The 24,892-nt window shown below is 38.3% G+C and overlaps 1 protein-coding gene across 2 annotated transcripts in view; it reads right to left on the reverse strand.

Moving 5' to 3' along the window:
• RELN (reelin) overlaps positions 1-24,892 on the reverse strand; it is a 455,662-nt gene that overhangs the window by 297,898 nt on the left and 132,872 nt on the right. The gene's annotated exons all lie outside the window — the stretch shown is intronic.

Here is a 24,892-nt window from a genome sequence, read left to right on the forward strand (position 1 = left end):
GGCGCTGGGGATAAAGCAGTGAACAAAAAATGTTTTATGCCCTCAAGAAGTTTATATCATAGTCACCCACAACTAGAGCTCCAGACAAACACACCCTCTCTCTCTAGGTTCCCAGTGTTGGCTGTCCAGATTTGTCACTGGGCTCCAATTAAGAAAAACTCCAATGTCAGTGTCCCCTGGCCTGTGCTCTCCCCTGTCAGGTCCAGAGCCTCTAGCCATTCTCTGTCATAGGGTCCGTTTTCTGAGCATTAGTGGCAGACCTATCCCCTCTTTCTACTTGCCTTTCACGTGTCATAGGTTGCCATGACCACCACACCTAGCAACCGAGTTGCAATTTACAAGAGCAATAAAAACATCCATGGGTTACAACCTTAATAGTAATAACAAACTAAAATCATGTCAGAATTATCCACCTTAAGTAACTGGTTTATAGATTCAAATACTTTGTACCTCCAGTTTCCTTCATCCTGAAATGGGAAACACACAGGGAATCACATAGCTAAGGATATTCCTTTTCAAATCATGCACTGTCTACTAATAATACGTATTTTTATGAGTAGATCTGGTTATAGAGGAAGCAACTATATTTAGAACAACGGCAAATTTCTATTGTTCATCAAATTGTGCCTCTGCGGAGAGACCAGTGCTCCATAATACATGCTGCTCTACCATTATTCCTTCATCAACCTATCACATTTACAGCCTAAGGCCTGCTTTCAGTTCTAACAACCCAACCATTTCCTACCTCAGGACATTTGCATATGCTGTGCAATTATTTTGGGGGGAATTCTCTTACACAGAGCAACTCCTAGTCATCCCTGAGGTCTCATCTTAAATGTCTTCCTCAGAGAGGCCTTCATTATCTTCTAGACTAAATCAAATTCCTTGTTGTATCTGTTCATTATAGCTTTCACTTCTCCATGTCATTTGTCATAATTATAATTATGTTCTTTGTGGGAAGTATAGTACAGTGATCAAGATCACGAGCTCTGGTATATGAACACCTTAGTTTAAATGTGATTGCTTATTGGGGTATCCTATATAATAAAAGCCTAATATGCTAAGTGTCCAGTCAACCAGTTGGCTGTTCAACCAATCAAAGCGTGATATGCTAATGATATGCTAAAGGACACTCAACCGCTCACTATGATGTGCACTGACCACCACGGATAAGATGCTCCTACCAGTAGATTAGCTTACTGCTGGAGTCCAGCCGATTGGGACTGAACAAGACAGGCCGGACATGCCCTGGAGCCCTACCATGGTCCCTCCCCGGCTGGCCAACATCCCATGTCCCTCTCTAGCTCTGATCATGCACCTGTGGGGTCCCTAGGCCTGGCCTGCGCCCTCTCACAATCTGGGACCCCTTGGAGGATGTCAGAGAGCCGATTTCGGCCCAATCCCACAGGCAAGGCTGAGGGACCCCACTGGTGCACAAATTCGTGCACTGGGCCTCTAATATCACATAAATAAATGACTTAATTGCTCTATGCCTCACCAATAATAGTACCTATCTCATAGAGTTGTGGTGAAGATTTAAAGAAATTATTCACATAAAACACTGAGCCTGGTATACAATAAGCTCTCAGTTATGTTAGCCACAATAATTATAATAACAATAAAAATACAGGTTCTATGGCAGGGACCACTTCTGTTTGTTCACCAATGCATATTTCTGGGGCTTGGCATAATCCATAGCACATAGTAGGTGGTCAATACATATCAGCTGATTTTACTGAATGAATGAGAAACAAAGTAAATACAAATCAGGTTTCCTTTTAGTCCACATTTGCAGTTTAGAGATAAAGTTGTCAGCATATGACATTAAGAATACAAAGGCAAGAGCAATATGAGAGATCAGTCATTTTCACAAATTCAGGGGAAAAAGAAATAACAGAAACAATTTACCAAATTCAGCTACACATTCTCAAAAATTTTGTAGAGGAAAAAATATTCAAAAATTATTATGTGCTAAAATTATCATTTCCAGTAACAACATACAATTAAGAAATGAGCAAATAAATAAAAATAAAATTGATATTTGCCTTATAACAGAGGCTATGCATACATTCCTGAAAATATGAGGGCATTCAAGTATTAAGTGAACAAAAGGAGATTGCTAGTTAAAGAACTACTATTTTAGGCCAATCCTTCAATTGGTCTTTTCCTATAAATTTGGATTTTCACTTATAGGACTTAGTTTTAGATCAAGGTTCACAAGAATTTAAGTTAATTTAAATATAGACACATTATAAAAGTCACATAAATTCAAGATACCCAAATGTGATATTTGGAGAAGCATTTTGCTTAGCAGTAAAAAATAATGTTAGCACTGTGCATTAAATCCCTAGGAAAATAAACTAGGCTTCTAAGTACCAATATAATTGCAAGTCTCCTTATGAAATCAGAGTGCCAGTCCCATTTAAAGGCTTAGATTGGCTTCAGGGATAAGTATATAATGACATCTGAAATATCCAAGCAGGGATTTAAAAAGTGTACCTTTCATATAAAATGTAGATATAAGAATTCTTGTAATTCTTGTTTTACCAACTAAAACAGAGACAAAGCCTGCAAAATAATCAAGGTCACAATATAAAACTATTTTAAGAATGCTGGCACTTTTTGAAATGAAGTAAACCGACAGCATTTGTTTCACAAGATCTCCTATAAGACGTTATTTTCATATTTCCAACCACTACATAGGATGAACATTCCCAGGCTTTATTTTTAAGTGAATTTAAATTTGGAATTACCCACATCCTATCTAATAAAAGAGAAATATGCAAATTGACCATCACTCCAACACACAAGATGGCTGCCTCCAAGTGGTCAAAGATGGCTGCCCCCATGTGGACATAAGATGGCCACCATAAGATGGCCAGCAGGGGAGGGCAGTTGGGAGGGACCAGGTTTGCAAGGGAGGGCAGTTGTGGGCGATCAGGCCAGCAGGGGAGGGCAGTTGGGAGGGACCAGGCCTTCAAGGGAGGGTAGGGGGCGATTAAGCCTACAGGGGAGGGCAGTTAGGGGTGACCAGGCCTGCAGGGAAGGGCAGTTAGGGGCAATCAGGCTGGCAGGGGAGCAGTTAGGCATCAATCAGGCTGGCAGGGGAGTGGTTAGGGGTGATCAGGCTGGCAGGCAGAAGCGGTTTGGGGCAATCAGGAAGGCAAGCAGGCAAGCAGTTGGGAGCCAGCAGTCCTGGATTGTGAGAGGGATGACCAAGTGCCCATTTAGGCCCAATCCTACCGGGATCGGGCCTAAACGGGCAGTCGGACATCCTTTGAGGGGTCCCAGATTGGAGAGGGTGCAGGCTGGGCTGAGGGACACACACCCCCGTGCACGAATTTCATGCACCGGGCCTCTAGTAGGTAAATAAAAAACAAAGTTTTGAGTCTCTCTTATGAGTCAAGAATAAGCTCACTTTTCCCCTAAAATACTTCCCAGCTTTATGATTGCAGTACTAAAATACTGCATCTTCATTCCTACTCAAACTCATATTTTATAAACACATTTCCAATTTTTGTTTTTCACCTGCCATTTCAATAAAGGCATTTATCTTGTGTTCATACCAATGTACTCACAATGATGTTTAATACATCTAGCCCTTTTAAATACATATTAACTCTTTCTTATTTAATTCACACCTTCACTTAATGTTTCTTCATTAATATACTTAATGTTCTTTCTTTATGTAATAAACTCTTAGAGGTTGGTGGATCAGGTGATTAACACAATATCTATATATATAAAAGCCTAAGCGACCGGCCAACTGGCCAACCGGCCAATAGCTATGATGCACACTGACCACCAGGGGGCAGACGCTCAACACAGGAGCGGAAACCACAGGCATGGAAACATAGAACAGACTTATGAATCTAGGAGGGAAAGGGGCAAGGGGGAGGGCGGGAAGAGATTAATCAAAGATCTTATATGCATACTAGAGGCTCAGTGCACAGATTCGTGCACCGGTGGGGTCCCTTGGCCTGGCCTGTGGGGATCGGGCTGAAACCAGCTCTTTGACATCCCCCGATAGGTCCTGCATGCGAGAGGGTGCAGGCCAGACTAAGGAACCCCATCGGTGCACAAATCCATGCATTGGGCCTCTAGTTATATAATAAAAGACCTGAACGAAGTGATGATAATTGAAAATTTATAAGACTAAGTCCATGATTTTGCCTACCATTCCCATGGTTGGCTCAAGAAATACTCTTTGGCACCCTCTAAGTAAAAAGCGTCATGCTATGTTCTATGGGGAATAGATACCTAAGCCTTGCTTTCAAATTGCTTAGAGATTGCAGCTCGATATCTGGCTTCTAAGGCTGAAAGAAACTTAGAGACATATAAAAATTTTCAGGCACTTCTGCTCATTTTAATGGGTGAAGATCTGTATGAGACTTGATGACAACCTTGGGTCTTACATTTCCAGGATAACAGGAACTGTCAAGGTTATAGATCTTAGGATGCTGTCATTTTTTTTCTTCTGCTCCTCTCCTAGCAACAGATGCAGTTACAGAAAATGCTTTAGAAATTGGGGTTCATTAGCTATTTTAAAAGGTGAACAAATTTATAAAGGATGAAAATTGCACCCAAAAATATCTCAAGGCTCTGAAAACCACTGAGAATCTCTGAGTTCTGTGTTTAAGATCTTCAAATAATGTGTAATCGGAAAGGAGATCTCCATCACATAATGAGCTTCACTCCTGCCGAGGGAGAGTCTATCACACACACCCATTTACGTCCCCTTTTTGTAGGGGGAGACATTTCCTATCATAGGAATATTTTTAAAGGGTTCATATCTTATCTTTGAGACTTGTATTTGTTTATTGACAATTTTACAAAAGTTTGGGGTTAAGGAAAAGGTTATTTCAAGAACATATAATAAGAATTATTTGATTCAGCTTGGGGTTAAGAGAAAGGTTATTTCAAGGACATATGAGAATTATTCTAAATTATGTCCAGCTTAACCATCCTGATTGATAACAAAGGCAAAATATGAATGAGGAGAAATCTCAAATTTCATCTGAAGTTGCTGGATATCTTTTCTATTTCAAACAAAATGGCACTGAATAGTAAGTAGTCTGAAAAGAAAACCATAATTTATGCTCTGAATCTTTGACAAATTAGGAATAGTGCCTGTTACACTATGCAGGTCACAGCCTGTCAGGTAAGCATTTCTTACTGTGTGGCAGAGACAATGCATATATTAGTTATGTAAATGTGAAATCTACACACAATTTCCAGGTTAGAATATATTTGAAGAATATGGTCATAAATAATGTGTAGTAATACCAAGCCTGATTCTGCAATGTCTGTGCACCCACAAATTATTTATAAGGAATGCAAAACAAATCTTTTAGATAGATCTAATGAACTAATGTATGATATCACTAAGAATTAATGTAGAAAGTAGTAATAGGTTATTTCTGGCTAACAAACAAAACTCCTAAATCTTAAATATTAGTTACAAAAATGAGTTAGAAAACAGATTTCTCAAGTTATTTAATGTGGGGTGGCTTTTCATGATGTTTTTCTCTCCTTCCTTTTCTACATATCACATCCAGCCAAGATATTTTTTAAGTTGGGGAACAAATAAATGATCATGGATAAATGATGTGCAATTGTTGCTGATCAGCAAATCTAGCAGGGACTTGGTTTTCATGAAATAATTTAAAAGTGCCAACCATGTATCTAATGCATCTTCCTTCAGGTTGAGTAAAAAAACAAAAAACCAAACATCTCACAGTCAAGAAATAATTCAAGGTCTGAAAAAAGACAATTAGCCTCTACTCTTAGTTTTGCCACTACATGGTCTGGGTGAATAACTTGCCTCCAAGCTCCATTCTCTATCTGTGAAATGGGAACAATAGCTGGTTTGCCTAGCTCATAGGCTGACATGAGGATCAAATAAGGCAACAGCTATGAAACTGTTTTGTATGCTGTAGAAGAATCACTACATTGAGAGAATAAAAATCTGATTTCCTGATAGTCAATGCTTTTTTATCCACCTCTAGATATATGAATATGCTTGGCATGTGAATACATATGTGTAAGCACCTACACAGGTAAAAGCATACAAAGGGCAATACAATAGTATATGTTGCCAGCTTTTGTAAGACTTTCATCAATATTTGAACCCTGCCCTCATTTTCAATGTTCTATTCCTCTGATCTAACTATTTAAAACAATGTGCCAGAGTATGTGTTAGAGGAAGGAGTGGGTATAAACATAAGTCCTCCTGCAAATGCCAGCCAACTTCCAGCTATTTGGATTTTAATCTAAGGGTTCTCAATTAGTTATTGATCTGATGATGGCTAAATCTTGGGGGCGAGGGGGTTGACGATTATTCACATTTTCCTGAGTCAGAGGCTCTTTCAATTTATCAAAGTGTGCTATAATTCATCACACAGACACCTTTAAAATGAAGAGTTAGCCCAAATGGTTGACTTCTACTTAAGGGACACGTGGATATGGTCACAGTGGTGTCTAGAAAAATGTTGGCTAAGCAAGGAGAGGCTAGAAGGGACAATGAATGCTTTCCCAAGGGCCTTTCTCATCAGCTACTCCATGGGAATAAACACTGACCCACTATGGTTTATAAAACATTTTTCAGCTCTAACGAGAAAATATGTAGAAGAGAACATGTGGATTTTGAGTTGCTTAGTAAGGAGAAATCAAGATTTTACATCTACAAGGAATTTTTATCCATTCTGAAAAATAAATGGTCTATCTGTTGGTATGGAAAAATATAGTATTCATTTAAAAATTTTTAAATAATGCCATACTTAATTTTTCAGGTGAGGAGGACATAATACTACAATATATATTCAGAAGAGAGAAAGAATCAAACATTTCACTAGCATCTGAAATAAGTGCTGGATAACTGGGGAATCTATTATAGTGGAGAGAAGAAAGAGGGGACTTCAGTTTAGTCCACTGCTAAAGTCATAATCCTTGGTATTAAGGGGGAATGGAGCTCCCTGTAAGTACTTTCTTACAGACAATCATAAAATATAATTTACCTCTTTCACATTTTATAAAAAGGACAAAAACAAACAGGAATTGAATAACCATCCAGAGAACCTGAAAAATGAATTATCTCTTTTTAAAAACAAACAAACAACCCAAGTCCAATTTATCTTTTTTCTTGGCTTTAAAAATCAAGTAGCACTGCAACTAAATCCTAAGTCAGTATAATTTCTTCAGGATAGGCTATATCAGGAAAAGTGTCTCTTCTTCATGATCCTAAAATCCATGCTCATTCATTCACTTAACAAGTGTTTCCTGGCACCTATTATGTTATGGGCTTCTTGCAAGTGCCAGAGATAGTAAGACAAATAATACACAGCTTTCAAGTGAATGACTTCACAGACTAATAAAGAGAGACTCATGAAATGATAATTATAATGGAATGAGGTAAGTGCAATGGCAGCACAAAAAAGGACTCCTAATATGAATGGAGTCCTAATATGAGATGGAGAGGCAATATCTGAGTTGAGTTCTAATTGGTAACTGAGAAGTTGTCAGGTTTTAAAGATGGGGGACTGGATGCGAACAACTGCTACTCCCTCCTGAAACCTCACTAAAAGACAGTAAAGGGTCTTGTAAAAAGGCTAAACCAAAAGACCCACGGAAACAGGACAGATGACAACATCAAAATTTGGGAAACTGGAAAGCGGAAGCATGAGTTGCAAGTAAGCAAGGACACACCAAAACACTGGATCCTGAGTCAGCAGTGGAGTGAGCTGAAAGAGATGCAGAAATTACTAGTGCTAGGTGTTTTCTGAAGTTAGGGAGATGAGACTGAAAACAGAGACTCTTTGTTGAAGACTATTTAAGAAGCTTTCTTCACTTCTATGCAGTTCATCACAGGGCCTCATCACACCAACAAGACTGGAGGTTTATACTTCAGAGGTACCAGACACATTTGTGGGCAGGGCACTATGCTGAAAATAGGGATAAGTGAAAGTGTACATACTCAGTTACTCTCTCCCCCTTCCCCATGCGTTCTTTCTCTTCTAGGGCTCAAAACTAGGTGAACACCCTCCCTTACGTGACTGGAACATCCTTTTTGGAAACTCTGACCTGCCTAAGGGAAAAATCTAAAGATCCCAAAATCTGAGACTCTCAGGGAATTGTCCAAGCCAGATCAATCTAAGGTAAAGATAACCACTACTCAACTCTCTCATCACCCCCTACACTAACCCTACAGAACTTCTAGGTAATTTTGTAGGGCCCTACAGCCAAAGATCAAGGGACTTTTGAGGAAATTCTCTATTCTGAAAAAGAGACGAAAATGAATAGGAAGGGAAAACATAAAAGGAAATAGAGTTTACACATGGGTACAAAGAAAAGGATCCCATGTTCAGTTCCGGTCAAGGGCATGAACCTCGGTTGCAGGCTCCTCCCGGGCCTGGGCCCTGGTTGGGGCGTGTGCAGGAGGCAACCAATTGATGTGTTTCTCTCACATCGTTATTTCTTTCTGTCTTTCTCTCTCTTCTACTCTCTCTAAAAATCAATGGAAAAATATCCTTGGGTGAGGATTTAAAAAAATAGAAATTATTAAAAAGAAAAATGAAAAATGTATTGGAAATTTAAAATATAATAGCAGAGCTGAAAGACCAATGAAAGATTTGGAAGATAAAGCTGAGGAAATCCCTCAGGAGCTAGAGCCAAAAGGCAAATAAACAGAAAATAGAAGCAAAAAAGAAAAGAAAATAGAAAACTAGAGGACCTGTCCAGAATGTTTAACGATATGATAGAGGCATTCATATCACCAGAAAGAGAATAGAGAAAATGGGCATGGGAATGGCATACATCCTCAGTGACATAGTTCAATAAAATTTCCTGGACCTTCAGAATACATGTTGCCGGTGGAAGAGCCCACTGAGGTTCTATAACAAAACAATGCACATCTTCATGAAATTCCACAAGTCCTACAAATTTGTAAATAACAAAAGTTTTCCTGGAAAGGGTCAAGCATTAGAATGGCCTTGGTCTTCTCAGGCTGTACTGGGGGCTAGAGGGCACTGGCTAGAAGGCACTGGAGCCCTGCCTTCTGATTGTGAGGGAAACATTTCCAACTTAAAATTCTTATACACAATCAACCTATCAATCAAGAGGGTAGAATTAAGACATTTTCAGACTAATAAAGTCTCAAAACTTTTTTTCTACTTGGGGAAATTACTCGAGGATGCTCTCTTCCAAATAACAACAAAAATAACAAAAGTGGAGGAGGGGTTCAGGGAAATACCAAGAGGAACATGTAAAATAAAGGAAGCTGGAGCAGCAAAGCAAGAGTGAGGGAGAGGGAGATCCCAGCGCACCAGCTGTGCAGCTGGACCAAAGAGCAGCCGGTCCAGATTAGAACAGGACAGAGGCTCCAGGAAAGATTGCTACAAAAGAGTTTAAACTGATGGAAAACTTAATGGGTCTGAATGTGTTGAAAGAAGGGTTACACAATTAGGGGAGAAACAAATACTTAGAACAGAAAGCAAATGAAAAAAAAAGCAAGGACATTATTAATTCCAGGGGAAAAACAAAAACTTAGTATGGAAAGGAAAAGAAATTATGGTACGGTACCTGAGTGAGTCAGCTGTGAATGGTTTTACATAATCAATATGATAAACTGTGACTACTGACCCAACCCAAATCACAAAACAACAACTTAGTCTTCCCCTGTGGAAAGTCAAGATATAATGCCTAAAATGGGAAAGCCAAGAACTGGCCTGTTATGTAAAAATAAGAAAAATTCTGAAAGAATCAGCTAGAACAGAATCCCTGTTGTGACCACGAACAGCAGAAACTCCCACACAATAGGGGATATGTGACGTCAATGACTTCTTGGGTGAGCAAAAACAGATCTGTATTTTTCTCAGCCACTAAAACTCAGGATTTTTCTTGTGTGTAATGAAGCCCATTCCTAAGTGACAGAAATTCCAGGAAGCAGATTTTCTGGTTGATATTGTTTACAGAAATTCTCTACTTTGAAAAATTTTTAATCTCACAATTCACACCAAAAGGGACCATTCAATTATGCTGATGTTACTAACCACCCTTCTTTAGTAATTTTTCCCCTTCAAGCCACCCTATTCCCCAGCACTCGTGTGCTTACTTTCTTACTCCTCTGCTGACATGCCCAGGGACTCCTCTGCGCTCATGCGTACATTTACTCTGCCCTTTGCCCCAAGCGTTATGAAATCAATTACTTATTACACTGCTAAGTAATGTCATTTCCTCTCATCCTTTTGTCACTTGGGCATTGAAAACAACTGCTCATCCATCTTCTTTTCAGAGCAAGACCCAAATAAGTAGGTCTTAAAATCATCATGACCTCAAGCTAGGTCTAATCAACTGGAACCAGGGGAAGGAGGAGAAGACATTTGTGTCAGTTTCGTGCATATGTTGGAATTATTTTCTTTGGCAGAAACATGTCACATTCTTTCTTTGTGACAGTCAGCAGAGCCGATCACAGGGCTACACAGGGGGCCGGTGATGGAGCTCGACAACCTGGCAACCTCACCATTATCCCAGCGCCCCTGGTCGCAGCACTGCCGGAGCCAGATTACCCGTCTCTCCAGGAGGAAAGCTCACATCTTCTGCATGGATTACAGTGCACTCACAGGGTCTGGTTCAAAGAAGAAATATCGGGCATTGTGGCAATGACAATGCCAGTAAGATTCTCATGACACTAGGAGTGTTCATTTTTTTCTCCTCCCTCCCTCAGTCTTTAGAAAGCTGACATATAAATATATCATGATTTCTTCTTTTTTTGGTATATTATTTTGCTGACTTTCCTTGCTATGTATTAAGCTATAATATCTTTCTTTTCTTGATCTGGACTAAAAAAGAAAGATAACCAGGCCCATTCTTCCATAGTTAGTTATTTTTACAGTTATTATTGCAAATGAGTAAACTATTTTGACTCAGCATGAATGTTCAATTACTCTATTTTTTTAAAATTGTAGCAAAAAGTATTTTTAAATAAACTCTAGTTATTAATTCATATTTTACTACTTAAAGAATATACCAGAATTACAAGCTTGAAGTAACTGTTCTTTCATTATACCTCTCTCAGTGTTACTTTCTAAAATATATCCCACTTGTGGGCAACAATAGAAACCAATCATACTTAAATAAAAATAAATTGCTTTTATCTGAAAAATGGCATAGTGCAGAGCAACCTATTATTTTCACTTGGTGCACAGAGTCATACGGGAGGGCCTGGGTTTAATCACAAGAGGTACTGTAAAACACATCTGTGACATCCCCTAACCTAACTCACGCCTACATGAGAGATTGGTACATCTCATGAATTAAACATGAGTGCTGATTTATGTTCGGTTATCCCTCATATCAAAAACTACAGTAGCAGAGCTGTGTCACTGTGAATTCATTTAATGATATTGATGAGACAGCCAGCACAGAGACTGCAGAGTAACCGCCAGTGCATAGCACGAACCTATAAATCACTTCTGCAGAGTGGCTGAGCAATAAATAACAAGTCATTAATTCACGGTAAGTTATGCTAAGAAGCTCGAACTACATATGTACCAGATTGTAAATAAATGCCTCTGGTACAATATTCGAAACAGACTATGTTTGGCATTAAGACAATTTTATAAGAGCAAAAATTCATTGAGCAGAATTAATTCATTGTGGATTTCCCTTGGTAAACATAAACTAACATAGATTTTTTTTTTTTTTTTGGTAAAAAAATTGACTTCCAAACTTCTCCCATCTAGAGGAAACATATATCAGGTATTAATTCTAAAAGATTTTTTTTTTAATGAACCTATCCAGTGAGTGATATAATGGTACTACCATAAGCCCTTAAATAAGCTAATAGCATTCCTGTAAAGAATAAACTGGTGAGAATGAGGCTGGTCATTCAAATGGTTTTGTCTTGTTAGAGCCACAGGACCAGCAGGAAATTGGCAGCTGTGGCCACAGACACTGCTTTCTTATGTGAATCAGAAAACATTTGAGTTCAAGTGACTTTCACTAACCTCCTTCTTCTCCATCAGTTACTGCCTAGTGAGTGTTCCCTAACCACCCTGTCTCCCCAGGCCCTCAGAAATGAGTCCCTCAAGCTGCCCAGGGTGACACCATCTGGCCCCACCTGGCCCTTCTGACCCTTGTGCAGATCCCATGCCACACATTCATCTGTCCTGCCTCCTCCACTCAGAGTCCTGCCTCTGCCACACGGCTGCTAAAGTCTTTCAAATAAATGCATTTCCAGATCTACTCTTCACAAGTAATCAACGGGCAATGTAATGGTCACAGTTGGAACAGCAATCTCTCGGAAAGTGGTGACTCTAAAGATAAGAACCTCATGCACTGTGCTTCACACAGGTAAGGGACATATTTTGAGGGTAAGGGGGCCTTTTTATTATTGTAGCTTGTACCTGGTTAGCACTGAATTTTCCTGGGCTGTAGGGTATTTGCATACCTATGACAAAGACTAATCTTTTTTTTCTTACTGCTTTGTAATTCGTAATCAAGGAACTCAAAATGAGGTCTCATCAGCAAAGAGTCTTTATCTGATCCTTTATGCAGAATCTGCATACAAGAGTCCTAAATACAGTAGCATGTTAACTATATTATGTTCCAGCTTATAACTCATTTTCTGCTTAATATCACCTCAAAGCTTCTTTTATCATTATTGCATTCTAATTCCAGCTTATCTAATATCAGTGTTTCAAATTACTTCCTCTCTAGGTAAATTTACTTGCATTTTTAAGCTTCCATTTTCCTGTCGTTATTTCCTATCTCTAACATTCTCTAGGGACCTTTTGAATTTGTCTTGTTCCTCACTGGTGTTAAGTAACAAACACCTCTCCACTTAGCATCATCTGAGAATTCAATTAACTTGCTGTTTTCCCTTGTTTCAGGTCAATAATGAAGATGTTAAAGTAGATGTGACATTAGTCTTCCTGGAAGGTCACTGGAAACCTGTTCTCTTGCAACATACATGACCAGTTATCCTCTATGATCCTGTGATCAGTTTTTCGTTGTTGTTTTGTTTCGTTGCCTATTATGTGGTAACATCCACCTCCCTATCAATTTGAAGTTTCTCAGTAAAACTGCATGGGAACTGAGAAAAGATAACAGACAAGGAACATGCTTTGTTTCTTTAGGTTACTGACACTCAGGAATATCAAGAAGGCATACACTTTCTCACTTTCTTCTAAATAAAAGTGAATATCATCAGATGGGGAACTGAGACAGAAAGACAATGACATCAGAACTTTAACAAGTCAATCTAGCTACCTTTGTCTTGACTTATTTTAAGGGAAAGATACATATTATTTTTAAAAGTCAATGTACACACACACACACACACACACACACACACATGCTTCATTGTTTGAACACAGTTGGAAAATTGAATTTTCCACATAAGCAAATTTTCCAAATTCCAAAAAACTGAAGTTTATGCCATGAGCACAGTAAGGAAATCCTAAACTGGGAGTACAAATAATATATCAGGAAGAAGGCCTCTGGGAAAAGAAAGAAGGCTTGGAGATCTCTGTTCTATATATTTTCCTCATCTTCCTTTTCTCTATTTTTCTACTGTAACATGCCAGTTTTGACTCTAATGGATCCGAAAACCATGTTGTTGTTGTTTATTTATTTAAAACTTTTCATTACTCTTGCCGCCCAATAGTGCTTTTTCTTAACACTCAAACCAGTAATTATTGATCCCTATCCTACATAATAAAAAGGTAATATGCAAATTGCATCACTCCGCTACGCCCACGATTGGGCCGGCTGGAGGCGCGGGGGGTGGGACTCAGGGTGGCCGATTGGTCGGCGGTAGGAGCGGGGGGCGGGGACTTGCGAGTCCCCGACCCCCGCTCCTCGGGCCGGCCTAAACGGCCGACGCTGCGGAAGGACCCATGGGGCCGGCGGAAGACTCTGGTGGCGGAACTCGGGGTGGCCGATTACCAGCAGTTTTCCTCTGGCCACCCGCCGATCGAGCGCCTCCCGATCCTAGTTCCTCTCAGGGTAGCCGATCTCGCTGGCGGGAGGTGCTCTGATCAGCGGGTGGCCAGAGGAAAACTGCTGCTGGCAGAAAACTGGTGCCGGCAGCCAGGTGAAAGTCTATTGCACGAAACTTCATGCAACGGGCTTCTAGTTTCCATATAAATAGACTATAGTATTTTTAAGTAAGAGTTCCTTTTTTTTCTTGTTCTACCTTTACATATAGTGATAATCAATTTTGTGTGGTTATCAGAAAAGCATTAAGAACCCAAATTGATCCAGGCTAAATCTGAGCTGTAGTGCTGCCTCTTCTAGCTATATGAACTAGCCGTGTAATGAATATGCTATTTAAGTGCTCAAGGCTCTGATTCTTCATCTGTGAAATGGGTAATAATATTGCTTATTTCATAAGATTTTTGTGAGATTAAATAAGAATAATAAGGTAAGACACCTAGCATAGTGGATAGCATACCAAAAGACACTAAAGCTTTTTCTGATTTGGAAATTTGTCCCAATTGACTTATAAACAAATGAAGATTAAATTTTGTATATTTATTAGTTAGTTCTATACAGTTAACAAATGACCTTATTGAAAAGAATACAGTTACCTGAACTAGAGCCCTTCTAGAAAACCCAGAATGTAAGTCCATGTAGCTTAATAAATCCAAATAAAATATCCCCATATTCATCAGTAATCAAGGGTCAGTATTGTGGTATTTAAGTGTAATGGTTAACTGTCTTTGCTGCAGTTTTAACATGTGAAGAAACAGAGAGAATAGAATATTGGAACTCAGCCTGTAATGCCTTCTAAGGGTCCAGAAGACCAATGAGCTGAAGGACCTGCAGTGTGGTAAAGAGAGAAGTAGACTTGGGTTCTACAGTGAGCTGCCACCATCTAGGTCGGAATCATTGAATTAACCTCTCTGAGTCTGGGCTTCTTCATCTTTAAAATGAAAGATTAGATTTTTTTCTAGCTACCTTTAGAACTTAAAGTTATGCTATGCTAAGAAAACTTTGCTCATATCAATACACTTACTTGACAATGTTTCCAAAAAGGTAGCATTATCCAAGTTAACTTATACATCTTTGACTGTCCATAGGAATGGCTAGTTGCAAAGGCAATTAGGGATGGAAGTGCAGAGAAAAACATAAGCAATCTGTACGATAAAATAAATGATATATGTTGGAATCTTTCTGTGTTATTTTCCATTATTGATTTTCAGCTGTCCAATGGTTATATATTAAGCAACTTAATATGTTGAAAAGATTTGTTCATGAAAGTAATTGAATTTTTAGAAATGCAAACAAATACTATATTAGAGTTATTTTTGAGTTGATTTTGCTATAGAAAATTTCCCATTTTCAAATATTTGAGAAATATAATATTTTGGTTAATATTTGACCTTGGAAAGCTTTACACATTTTATGATGACATACAAAATTTTCACTCTTTCCATGGAAACAAAACAAATCTTTACCCATGTGTTGAAGTTTCTAAGACTAGCAGTTGGGTAGATGTAATTTTCCTCAGATTTAAAGTAAAATCATGAGTTTGACTTGAGGTATCAAGAGAAAAGTAATTATCTATGAAAGTTTAAACATATATCATTATCATATTTACTGCAATTTTATTAAACATTTGATTTGCCAGCAACTCATACTTCTTGGTCAAATACTGTTATTGGACATTTTGACAATTTTACACTTAAAAATGAAACTCCTGTGGATTAGCATTATGGGTTGTGGAAGTCATATTTTTGAATTGGAACAGATGCAACAACTGTGCTATAGTAATCTCAGTTTTGGTAATCCCTTTGTAAGTCAAGTGTATAAACCCAAAGACTTTTTAAAATTGGCATACTGAAGTAGGTTACTTTGAAAATCTCCAAGAGAAAACAGCATTTTTTACAGATATTTTTTATACAAGTCCATGCTCATCCTAATGTTGCTATGCTGAAAAGCTCTGTGTAAATGGATTTGAAACAACAAAAATGTATTTCAAAGGTATCCTATATTTAAATCCTGATTAAATATTTCATTAAAAAACATTATTTTAAGTTATCATGTATAAATGTCCTTTAAGTTGAAGTGTTAATATGTCAAGTCCTCTAAAAAAAAAAAAGGCTTCTATTGTTCTAAATTTTCATCTTCATTTCTTCAATATAGAATTAGCAAACAGGGGCTATAGCTTTCAAGATAGGTGTCATTACATTAAAAAAATCAAGAAAATATAAATTATCTTTTAATTTACATAAAAATATAAAAAGATCATATGCAGTAAGTTATCCCCCCCCCCCCCCCCAAAAAAAATGATTTATAGTGGTTATTCAGAGGTACTTTCTCTGGGAACACACACACACACACACACACACACACACACGCATTTTCTTCCAAGATCTTTCCTTTAGCATTGGCATACTATAAGCTCCACCAAAAATAATTTTATCTAACATTGCAACCACTATTGTAGGGATTGTTGCCTGTGAGACCATCATTGTCTCTTCTCTTTCTTTCCAAGCCCTTGAGAGGCTTCTCAGAATTTGGGGGGCTCATGTAAGCCACAATAACACTTTTTTATTTCTTCAAGATACAGTCTATAATTGCTCCTTGAGTCTTCCTCTTAGGATAGAACTGTTAATTAACTCATAGACCATTATTTTGTAATAACAGCTCAAGTTATTTTCCCTTATTTATATTTCTTTAAATTTGTCTACATATTGATGCTGATTTTGCCACTCTTCTGCTCGTTCCTTTTTATAAGATCATCCTACTACTTACTTACATCTAGTTAGCATTTCACTCCTTTGGAAGAATCTAGCAGTGTTAATCATAAACTCGAATATTTCACTGTGAATTCTCACTTCTAGGTGATTTATAAATCAATGAGTTGAGACCAAGGGCAGACAAATATTCAAAGCAGCAGGCCAAGACTCTAAATATGTAGCCATCCCTCTCTATTTGAGGTCATGACCTGCTTTTAATATAGTAAAGGCAGAGATAAAGGTGAAAAATACTTTTTACCCAGGTGAAAAAGACATTAGTTTAGATTCTTCTACATTGTTAAAACGGTCAATATTATCATGCTCACATTTGTGTGTGTAATAAGCCATGTTATCTAAGAATTAGTCTGTAGGATTTCCTTTGGAAAAAGCTCAAAAATATTTATATTCAGAATTTACTTTCCCAGTATAGGCTAAATAGAATATGAAATAAAGGACAGATAATAATAATGTTTTAAGAAAACAGTATTAATAGAAAAATGTGGATGTCATCATCTATATAATAAAAGCGTAAGCAACGGTTACGGTGAAACGACCAGAAAGACCGGTTGCTATGATGTGCACTGACCACCAGGGGCAGACGCTCAATGCAGGAGCTGCCCCCTGGTGGTCAGTGTGCTCCCACAGGGGGAGTGCCACTCAGCCAGAAGCCAGGCTCACGGCTGGCAAGCACAGCAGTGGTGGTGGGAGCCTCTCCCAGCTCTGCGGCAGCACTAAGGAGCAGCGAGCTGAGCAGTAAGGAGCGAGCAGGTGGGCAGTAAGGAGCGAGGGGTCCCAGACTTTGAGAAGGCACAGGCCAGGCTGAGGAACCCCTTCCCACCCAGTGCACGAATTTTGTGCACCAGGCCTTTAGTGTATATATATAAAAGCCAAGTGACCAGAACTCCGGAATGACCAGAACAACTGGTCACTATGATGTGCACTGCAGATGGCCAACCGGCCTGATGGGGGGTGGCCCCTCCCCCCAGCCGGCCCACCCGATTGGGGGCAGGGCCAGCTGGCCAACCTCCCACATCCCCTCTCCCTCACCAGACTGGCCCGTTCGGCCCCCATGGTGAGGGCTGGCCGGGCCATATTCGTGCACGAATTCGTGCACTGGGCCTCTAGTTTGTGATAATTTTAAAGACCTATAGTCATTAAATAAGAATTCTGAAAGTGAATATCTGCATAATATAATAAAGTTAACTTACATTTACTGGTGAAATTTACATTCTCTGTTTTCCTTACAAATATAAAATGAGAATATCACATTCAAATTACACATGTGAAATAACAATGATTTTTTGAAAAAGCATAAACATAGACTAACAGGTTCACTCATTACAGGTTAGTTAGTTGCAAGGCTATGTATCCCAGGGAGCTTTGGAAAAGGGACAGAATGTGTTGCTTTTCCGTTGAATTGCTTTGCCTTATAAAAGAAATGTATTAAAATTTCAAAATAGAACAACTTAACAACAGAACAAAAATTATTGTAAAGGGAAAGACAATGGTTTCTTAAAGTGATGATTAGGTAATGAGAACAATGACAAGGAAACTGGCATTTATCTTAACCTGTGAACAACTATCAAACAGCACTTTATAGGACTATTACTGATAAAAGTTAAAAAGTTAACTATCATTAGTCTTTGTGATGCTGGCCTTAGCACAAAAATTATAATATGACTTTGTTTTAATAAGGTTGACTTCATAGCTTAGCTTTTCATTTTAATCAGGTTGACTTCCTAATTAACTCTACTATGACAATAACATATTTTCATAATTAGGACTATGCAAAGATCATTAGCTATAAAGTTGTTTATCAAAGCTGTTACAACAGTGAACATTGGAAACAAACAAAATGTCCAAAAATAAGGTACTGATTAAATACATTATAGTACAGCCACTATAATGCCCCACTCTAAATTCATACATCTGGATAAAGATACTTAGTATTCTTATTTCTGGTATAATAGGAACATGTATGTGTGTACATGTGTGTGTGTGCGTGTGTGCACATATAGAGGGTGCAAGTATGAATGTGTGTGTGTGTGCATGTTTTCTTCAATAAATAAGCATTGCTTTTACAATCATGAAATAAAATTATTTTAAAACACTTAAAAAGAAGTAGTATTTACTGTCAAGTTTAAATGTAAAAAAAACAATGCCTATTTGAGGCATATATTTGTTTACTGTCATTCTTTTAAATTATAAATCCAAATTAAGGAATTTTGCATTCTGACTCAAAAGTGAAATATAGAAAGCTAAAAATATCTTGACATTTGAACAAAAAATAAACTCAGAAATACAATGTCTGACACAAGCCACAAGAAAAAAAAAAGTATATATTCCAAATACAACTCTTGGATTGAAAAATATTAATATGTATTTTTTCAAAGTCTTTTTAGGAGTTACCTAAGTGCAATATGGAATTGCAATGCAAGAATAAACAGTCCTCAAGAGAAAACTCTGATTCCCTTTAAACTTTGAAGAGGTCATCTCATCTTGCTCCAAGTGAGCCACTGATAAATCTCCCCTTGCTATTTATTTGCACAACATATCCCATTGCACAACATAACTAAGATCCAATTTAGGAGACAAAGAAACCTATGTTTTAGGAGCAAAATATAAAATTAAAAAACAGTAATTATTTTTCTTGCACTGATGACTTGTACAGTTATTTATACTCTCAGTTTCTCCTAATAGTCTCTGTTTTCCCTTAAGTCCATACATATTGTTTTAATTCCTTATATCCAAGTTCTTTAAACAGAAATAAACACCAAACCAATTCTTCTATTTATAAATTATGATGATAGATAGATAATACAGGTTCAATTGTTCATTTATAAGATTTACAGCACAAAAATCTTTGTAAAACTACCCATTTCAACATACACATTGTTATTTCTCCAATGTGGCATTTATTATAAATTAGAAAGTCCAAAAGGTATCAAATGTTTATTTTAATTTTTAAAGTTAAATACAACTATCTACAATGCCCTAAGATATGTTTACTTAGATTTCTTTAACAAATTATAAAAATATTAATAGCATTTCATTTTAACACCAGAAAATAATGTATGTCATAGTTGGTATAATATTTAAAAGACCCGATGTTTTCACCTAATGTGATTGTAGGTAAATGTTTCTGTTCCGTCTTTCCCTCTCCCACACAGAACGATTCCATGCCAAATCCCTTAAATTCCTCTTTTGAAGTTTAAAATTAATTCCCATGGTTGCTCTTCTATAATCCCCCATCTTTTGAAAAATGCAAAATATGCTTATACTATTAGAGAAACCAGATGAAATCCCAAATATCCTATGTGAGTATGTGCTGTGCTTTCAAAAAGAAAAGCCACTCACTCATTCTCAAAAAAAGCTATTCATCAAGGAGTCTAATTCTATAATTAACATGAACAAGGTAACATTTTGCTTTAAGTACCCATTCATAATGTTCAATCAATGTTAAATTATAACGAACTTCCATGGAAATACACAAGACGTGTGCATTGGTTCTAATGAAATTCATAGTGAATGGCAAATGAATTCTTAATAATGAGGCACTTGTGTTATCCAGAACTGGGATTGACAGGAACATAACTTAGCTACACTTTCTAAATAATATTACAGCAAGGAACCGATAAAGCACATAACGTTTTTCCGTTTGGAAGAAAATGATGTTTCACCAAACCTTTTTTAATATAGTCTGTTTCCCATACAGACTTATCAAAGGGTTGGCTCTTTTATAAACTCATCTTGCCCTTACCATCAGAAGTCCATAACAACAGATGCTGGAATAATTAAAAACCTATCGTTATTTTTAAAAACTACCACTATAGACTCTCCCATCACACTACAGACTAGGAGAATGAAGGCGGTTTACGGGTGTCCTTGTGTCACTTTATCCACCCCTTCGTGGTTAACGTGTGGGCTTTAATGTGCATCCTTGCACCTCTGCTCCGGCAGGAAGCCTGTCTCTGGGGATCACTTGCAGAAAATAGGACATTGAGTCCATAATTAAAGTAATCTCTTTCCAGGCAGATGCTGCAGTTGGCTCTGTTATCACATATTACAAAAGGCATCTTGAGAGTTATAAAATGTGCAGCAAATAGCTTTGGAGATGAAAAACCGCAATTTTTCATCTAATTTTGATCCATAGACATGTAAGCACTGTATTGCTAGTTTTTGGTTTTGAGCCAAATAACTATTATGGTGCTGCGATGAGCCAGGCAGTAACCAAAATTAAAGAATACTTTAGCTTTTATCCTCCAAGTGAGAAAAGCTCTTTTGTAACCATCTTTGCACTTAGCAAATAAGGATGCCATCTCAACTCTGAGCATTAATGCCTGCAGGCAGATTAAGAAGAAAGGCTTACGTAGCTTAGCCTTACAGTCATACTTCCAATGTATTTGCTTAAGTTAAAACCAGGGGTTGATTAAGGAACCAACCATCTTAGCACCTTTGCAACTACCGTGTACATTTTTTAATTTGAAGCATTTCTGTTTCTCTTTCACATACTACTTTAAGACATTGCTTTTTGAAATATGTCAGCCTAGATAACTAATATGCCCATATTATTCATAATCCCTTCTATAAACACTAGTAGTGGAAACAAATGGAGAAGACTTGACTAATACATTTTTGTTTCTAGCTTAGGACTCGTCAATGTGATAACCAAAACTTGACCTCAATTCTGTGAGGTGCTAAAATGGAGATGGAAATGATTTTGTTTAATACTCATTTCTCAGTAATAAGACAACTTCTGAATATGAACTGACTCATTTTTAAAGAGGTTATCTTAGAATTCATAGAATTCCAGAAATTTTGTTGTTTAAATTTTATTTCCTCAAATGGTTTTGTGTGTGTGTGTGTGTGTTTGTGTTGTTTTTAAAATGTGTTTATTTACTTGAGAGAGAAAGGGAGAGGAAAAGAGAGAGATAGAAACATCAGTGAGGAGAGAGAATCATTGGTTAGCTGCCTCCTGACCTGATGTTTTCTATGACCAGGAATCGAACTGTGATCTCCTGGTTCATAGGTTGATGCTCAACCTCTGAGCCACCCCAGCCAGACTCACAGAGCATTCTTATAACCAGTATTTTGAACTCTGCATCTGGTAGACTGCTTGTTTCCATTTCATTTAGGTCTTTTTCTGGAGTTTTGTCCTGTTTTTTTTTTTTTTTTTTTTGGGACATATTTCTTTGTCTCCTCATTTTGGCTGCTTCCCTGTGTTTGTTTGTATGTATTAGGTAGAGTTGCTACATCTCCCAGTCTTGGTAGAGTTGCCTTATATAGTAAGTGTCCTGTAGGGCTCAGTGGCACAGTTTCCCATTCACCTGAACTGGGCGCTCTAGATGCGCCCCCTGTGGTCTATGTGCACCCTCTTCTTGTAGTTGAGCCTTGATTGCTGATGGCATGTCAATGGGAGAGATTTACCCTCAGGCCGATTGGCTGGGAGGACTGGCCATGGCCACCGTGGAGGACCTGCTATCCAGGGGCAGAACTTATTTCAGGGGGGCTTGGCGCCCCCTGAGTCCACCCCTTGAGTGTGTTGCTCATGGAGGTGGTTGAGTGGTCCTTCAGCATGGTATGAAGCTGTCCACTGGGTGCACTGACTCTGTCGTCTCCTGGGAGGTGCAGACCAAGGTCAGCCACCACCCATGCCTTTTCTAGAGCCACTCAGCATGAGCTACAGAGCAATCTGCATATGGCTGCTCCTTTGCCAGGTTTGGAGGTACCTCCACAGCCAAGATATCCCTCCTAATTTTTATGCACCACACATGGGTGAGGGGCCACCTGTTCAGCATCTCTGACCTTCCTACTATTCTCCATGACTTCTTCCTTATGTCCTTAGTTATAGGAGTTCTGTTCAACTAGGTTTCAGGTATTCTGGATGATGGTTGTTCTGTGGTTCAGTTGTAATCCTGATGTTGTTGTGGGAGGATGCCAGTATCACATTTACCTATTCCACTATCTTGACTGGAAGATTCTTTTCTCAGTTTGGGGGAGTTTATTTAATGTTAAATTGTCAGTAATTGGGCACAAATCTGATCTCCTATGTTCCACTTGTATTCTAATATTATTCTAGCATCTCTGTCCAAGCAGTTAAACATAAATCTACTGATGATAAATTTTGCCTTTAATTCACACATCCCCTCCCTATGTAGAATTCACTTTTGACAAGGAATCTATATATATAAAAGCCTAAGTGACCATCTGACCATTTGACCGGTAGCTATGATGTGCAATGACCACCAGGGGGCAGATGCTCTGACCGGTAGCTATGATTACACAGATCACCAGGGGGCAGATGCTCAGTGCAGGAGCTGCCAAGCTGTGGTGACTTGGCAGTTCTGGTTCTCAGGTGATGCACCCAGAACCAGAGAGGAGGAGGGAGCCCGATTCCGGGGTGCATCACCCAAGAACCGCCCTCTCACAATCCGGGACCCCTCGGGGGATGTCAGAGAGCTGATTTCGGCCTGATCCCCACAGGCCAGGCTGCGGGAGCCCACTGAATCCATGCAGTGGGCCTCTAGTGATATATAATAAGCATTCAAGGAATGAATCTACATCATATATATCAAGATGTAATCTAATGTGTTCTCCGTATTTTCAGAAGTTTAAATCAGTGCCTCTCAATGTTCGAAAGAATTAGATAATTCTCTCACACAGAGGTAGATTTCAAAATTACTATAATAAACGCCATAATATGTATCAGTACCATTATAAAAAATAGGTAAGTGATCATTTTTGAGACAACTGTAGTAAAGTGGCAAAAATTGCTGCTTGGAACTAGACTACCTTCTGAATCCAAGCTGTCACTCACTGGGCAAGTTATTTAATGTCACTATAAGCTGAGATAATAACAGCACCTACTTCATAGAATTATTTTGAGAATGAAATGGGTCAAAAGATGTAAACTATTTAGAACAGTGACTAGCACATCCTAAATTTTCAAAAATATTATTAATTAATGTTGTAATTGTTATTTTACAATCCCTATTCCCTGGCAGCTTCTCACTAATATTTAGGGTTAGATGGCTTGGAGATTTCCTTCATATTCTTTCCTTTTTTCTCTATTCCCTTGCCCTGTCCCTATCTTTTTCCTCTCCCTCCTCTTCCTTTGCCTCCTCCTCCTCCTCCTCCTTCTCTTCTACTTCCTTCTTCTACTCTTCTTCCTCCTCCTCCTCCTCCTCCTCCTCCTCCTCCTCCTCCTCCTCCTCCTCCTTCCTCTATCTCTTCTCTCCATATACCCTCCTCACTCTTAGGATTTTGGGGGGACAATTTACATACAAGAAGTTCGGATAATTAAAGGCCTCTTTTAACTTGAGGCTTACTCATCACTAAAGACTAATCAAATATAAAAGTAAGAACAAATTATATAGTCATAAGATCTGGATACTAAGCAGATCTCTGAGTAAAATTATCACTTGAAAAGTTATCAACAGGTGTCAAAAACTAATGATAAAATAATTTTAGTTACTTACCCATTTTATTTTATTTTTAAATATATTTTTATTGATTTTAGAGAGGCAGAGAGAGAATCATAAGATTGGCTGCCTCTTGCATGTCCCACACTGGGGATTGAGCCGGCAACCGGGGCATATGCCCTGACTGGGAATTGAACTGTGACCTCCTGGTTCATAGGTCAACGCTCAATCACTGAGCTATGCCGGCTGGGCTAGTTATCCATTTTATACATCTGTACCAGGACAGTCAGCAACTTTATTCTCAGGACATCCTCTCCTCTATGTCTCTCACTTGATTATTTTTAACGAGAAAGGCAGTAAAAAAAAGACAGCCCTCATTACTGTGTGGCTAAGTGGTTTAGCTATAAAACCTGTTTTATTTATACAGGATGCTCTTCTCTGGGAAAGGCACACACAGCACAGGATGTAATTGTTTGGGATTTTGGTTCAAATGTTCCATAATTCTTACTACAAGATTTTAAAAAAGGATTTAAATAGATAAGTGGGGTTTTTAATCACAGAGTTTGCATCATACACGGCTGTTCTAATATGAAATTACAGAATTGGGTGCAGTGTCGATTCAACTGCCACTTTAGAGAGACCGTACACATGGTACATGATAGCTATTAGTAGCTGGGTTCTTCAAATCCAAGACACAATCAATTGTAAGACATTAAGAAATAAAGTAAA

Source organism: Eptesicus fuscus, chromosome 14 (assembly GCF_027574615.1).
Source record: "Eptesicus fuscus isolate TK198812 chromosome 14, DD_ASM_mEF_20220401, whole genome shotgun sequence".
NCBI classification, from domain to species: Eukaryota; Metazoa; Chordata; class Mammalia; order Chiroptera; family Vespertilionidae; genus Eptesicus; species Eptesicus fuscus.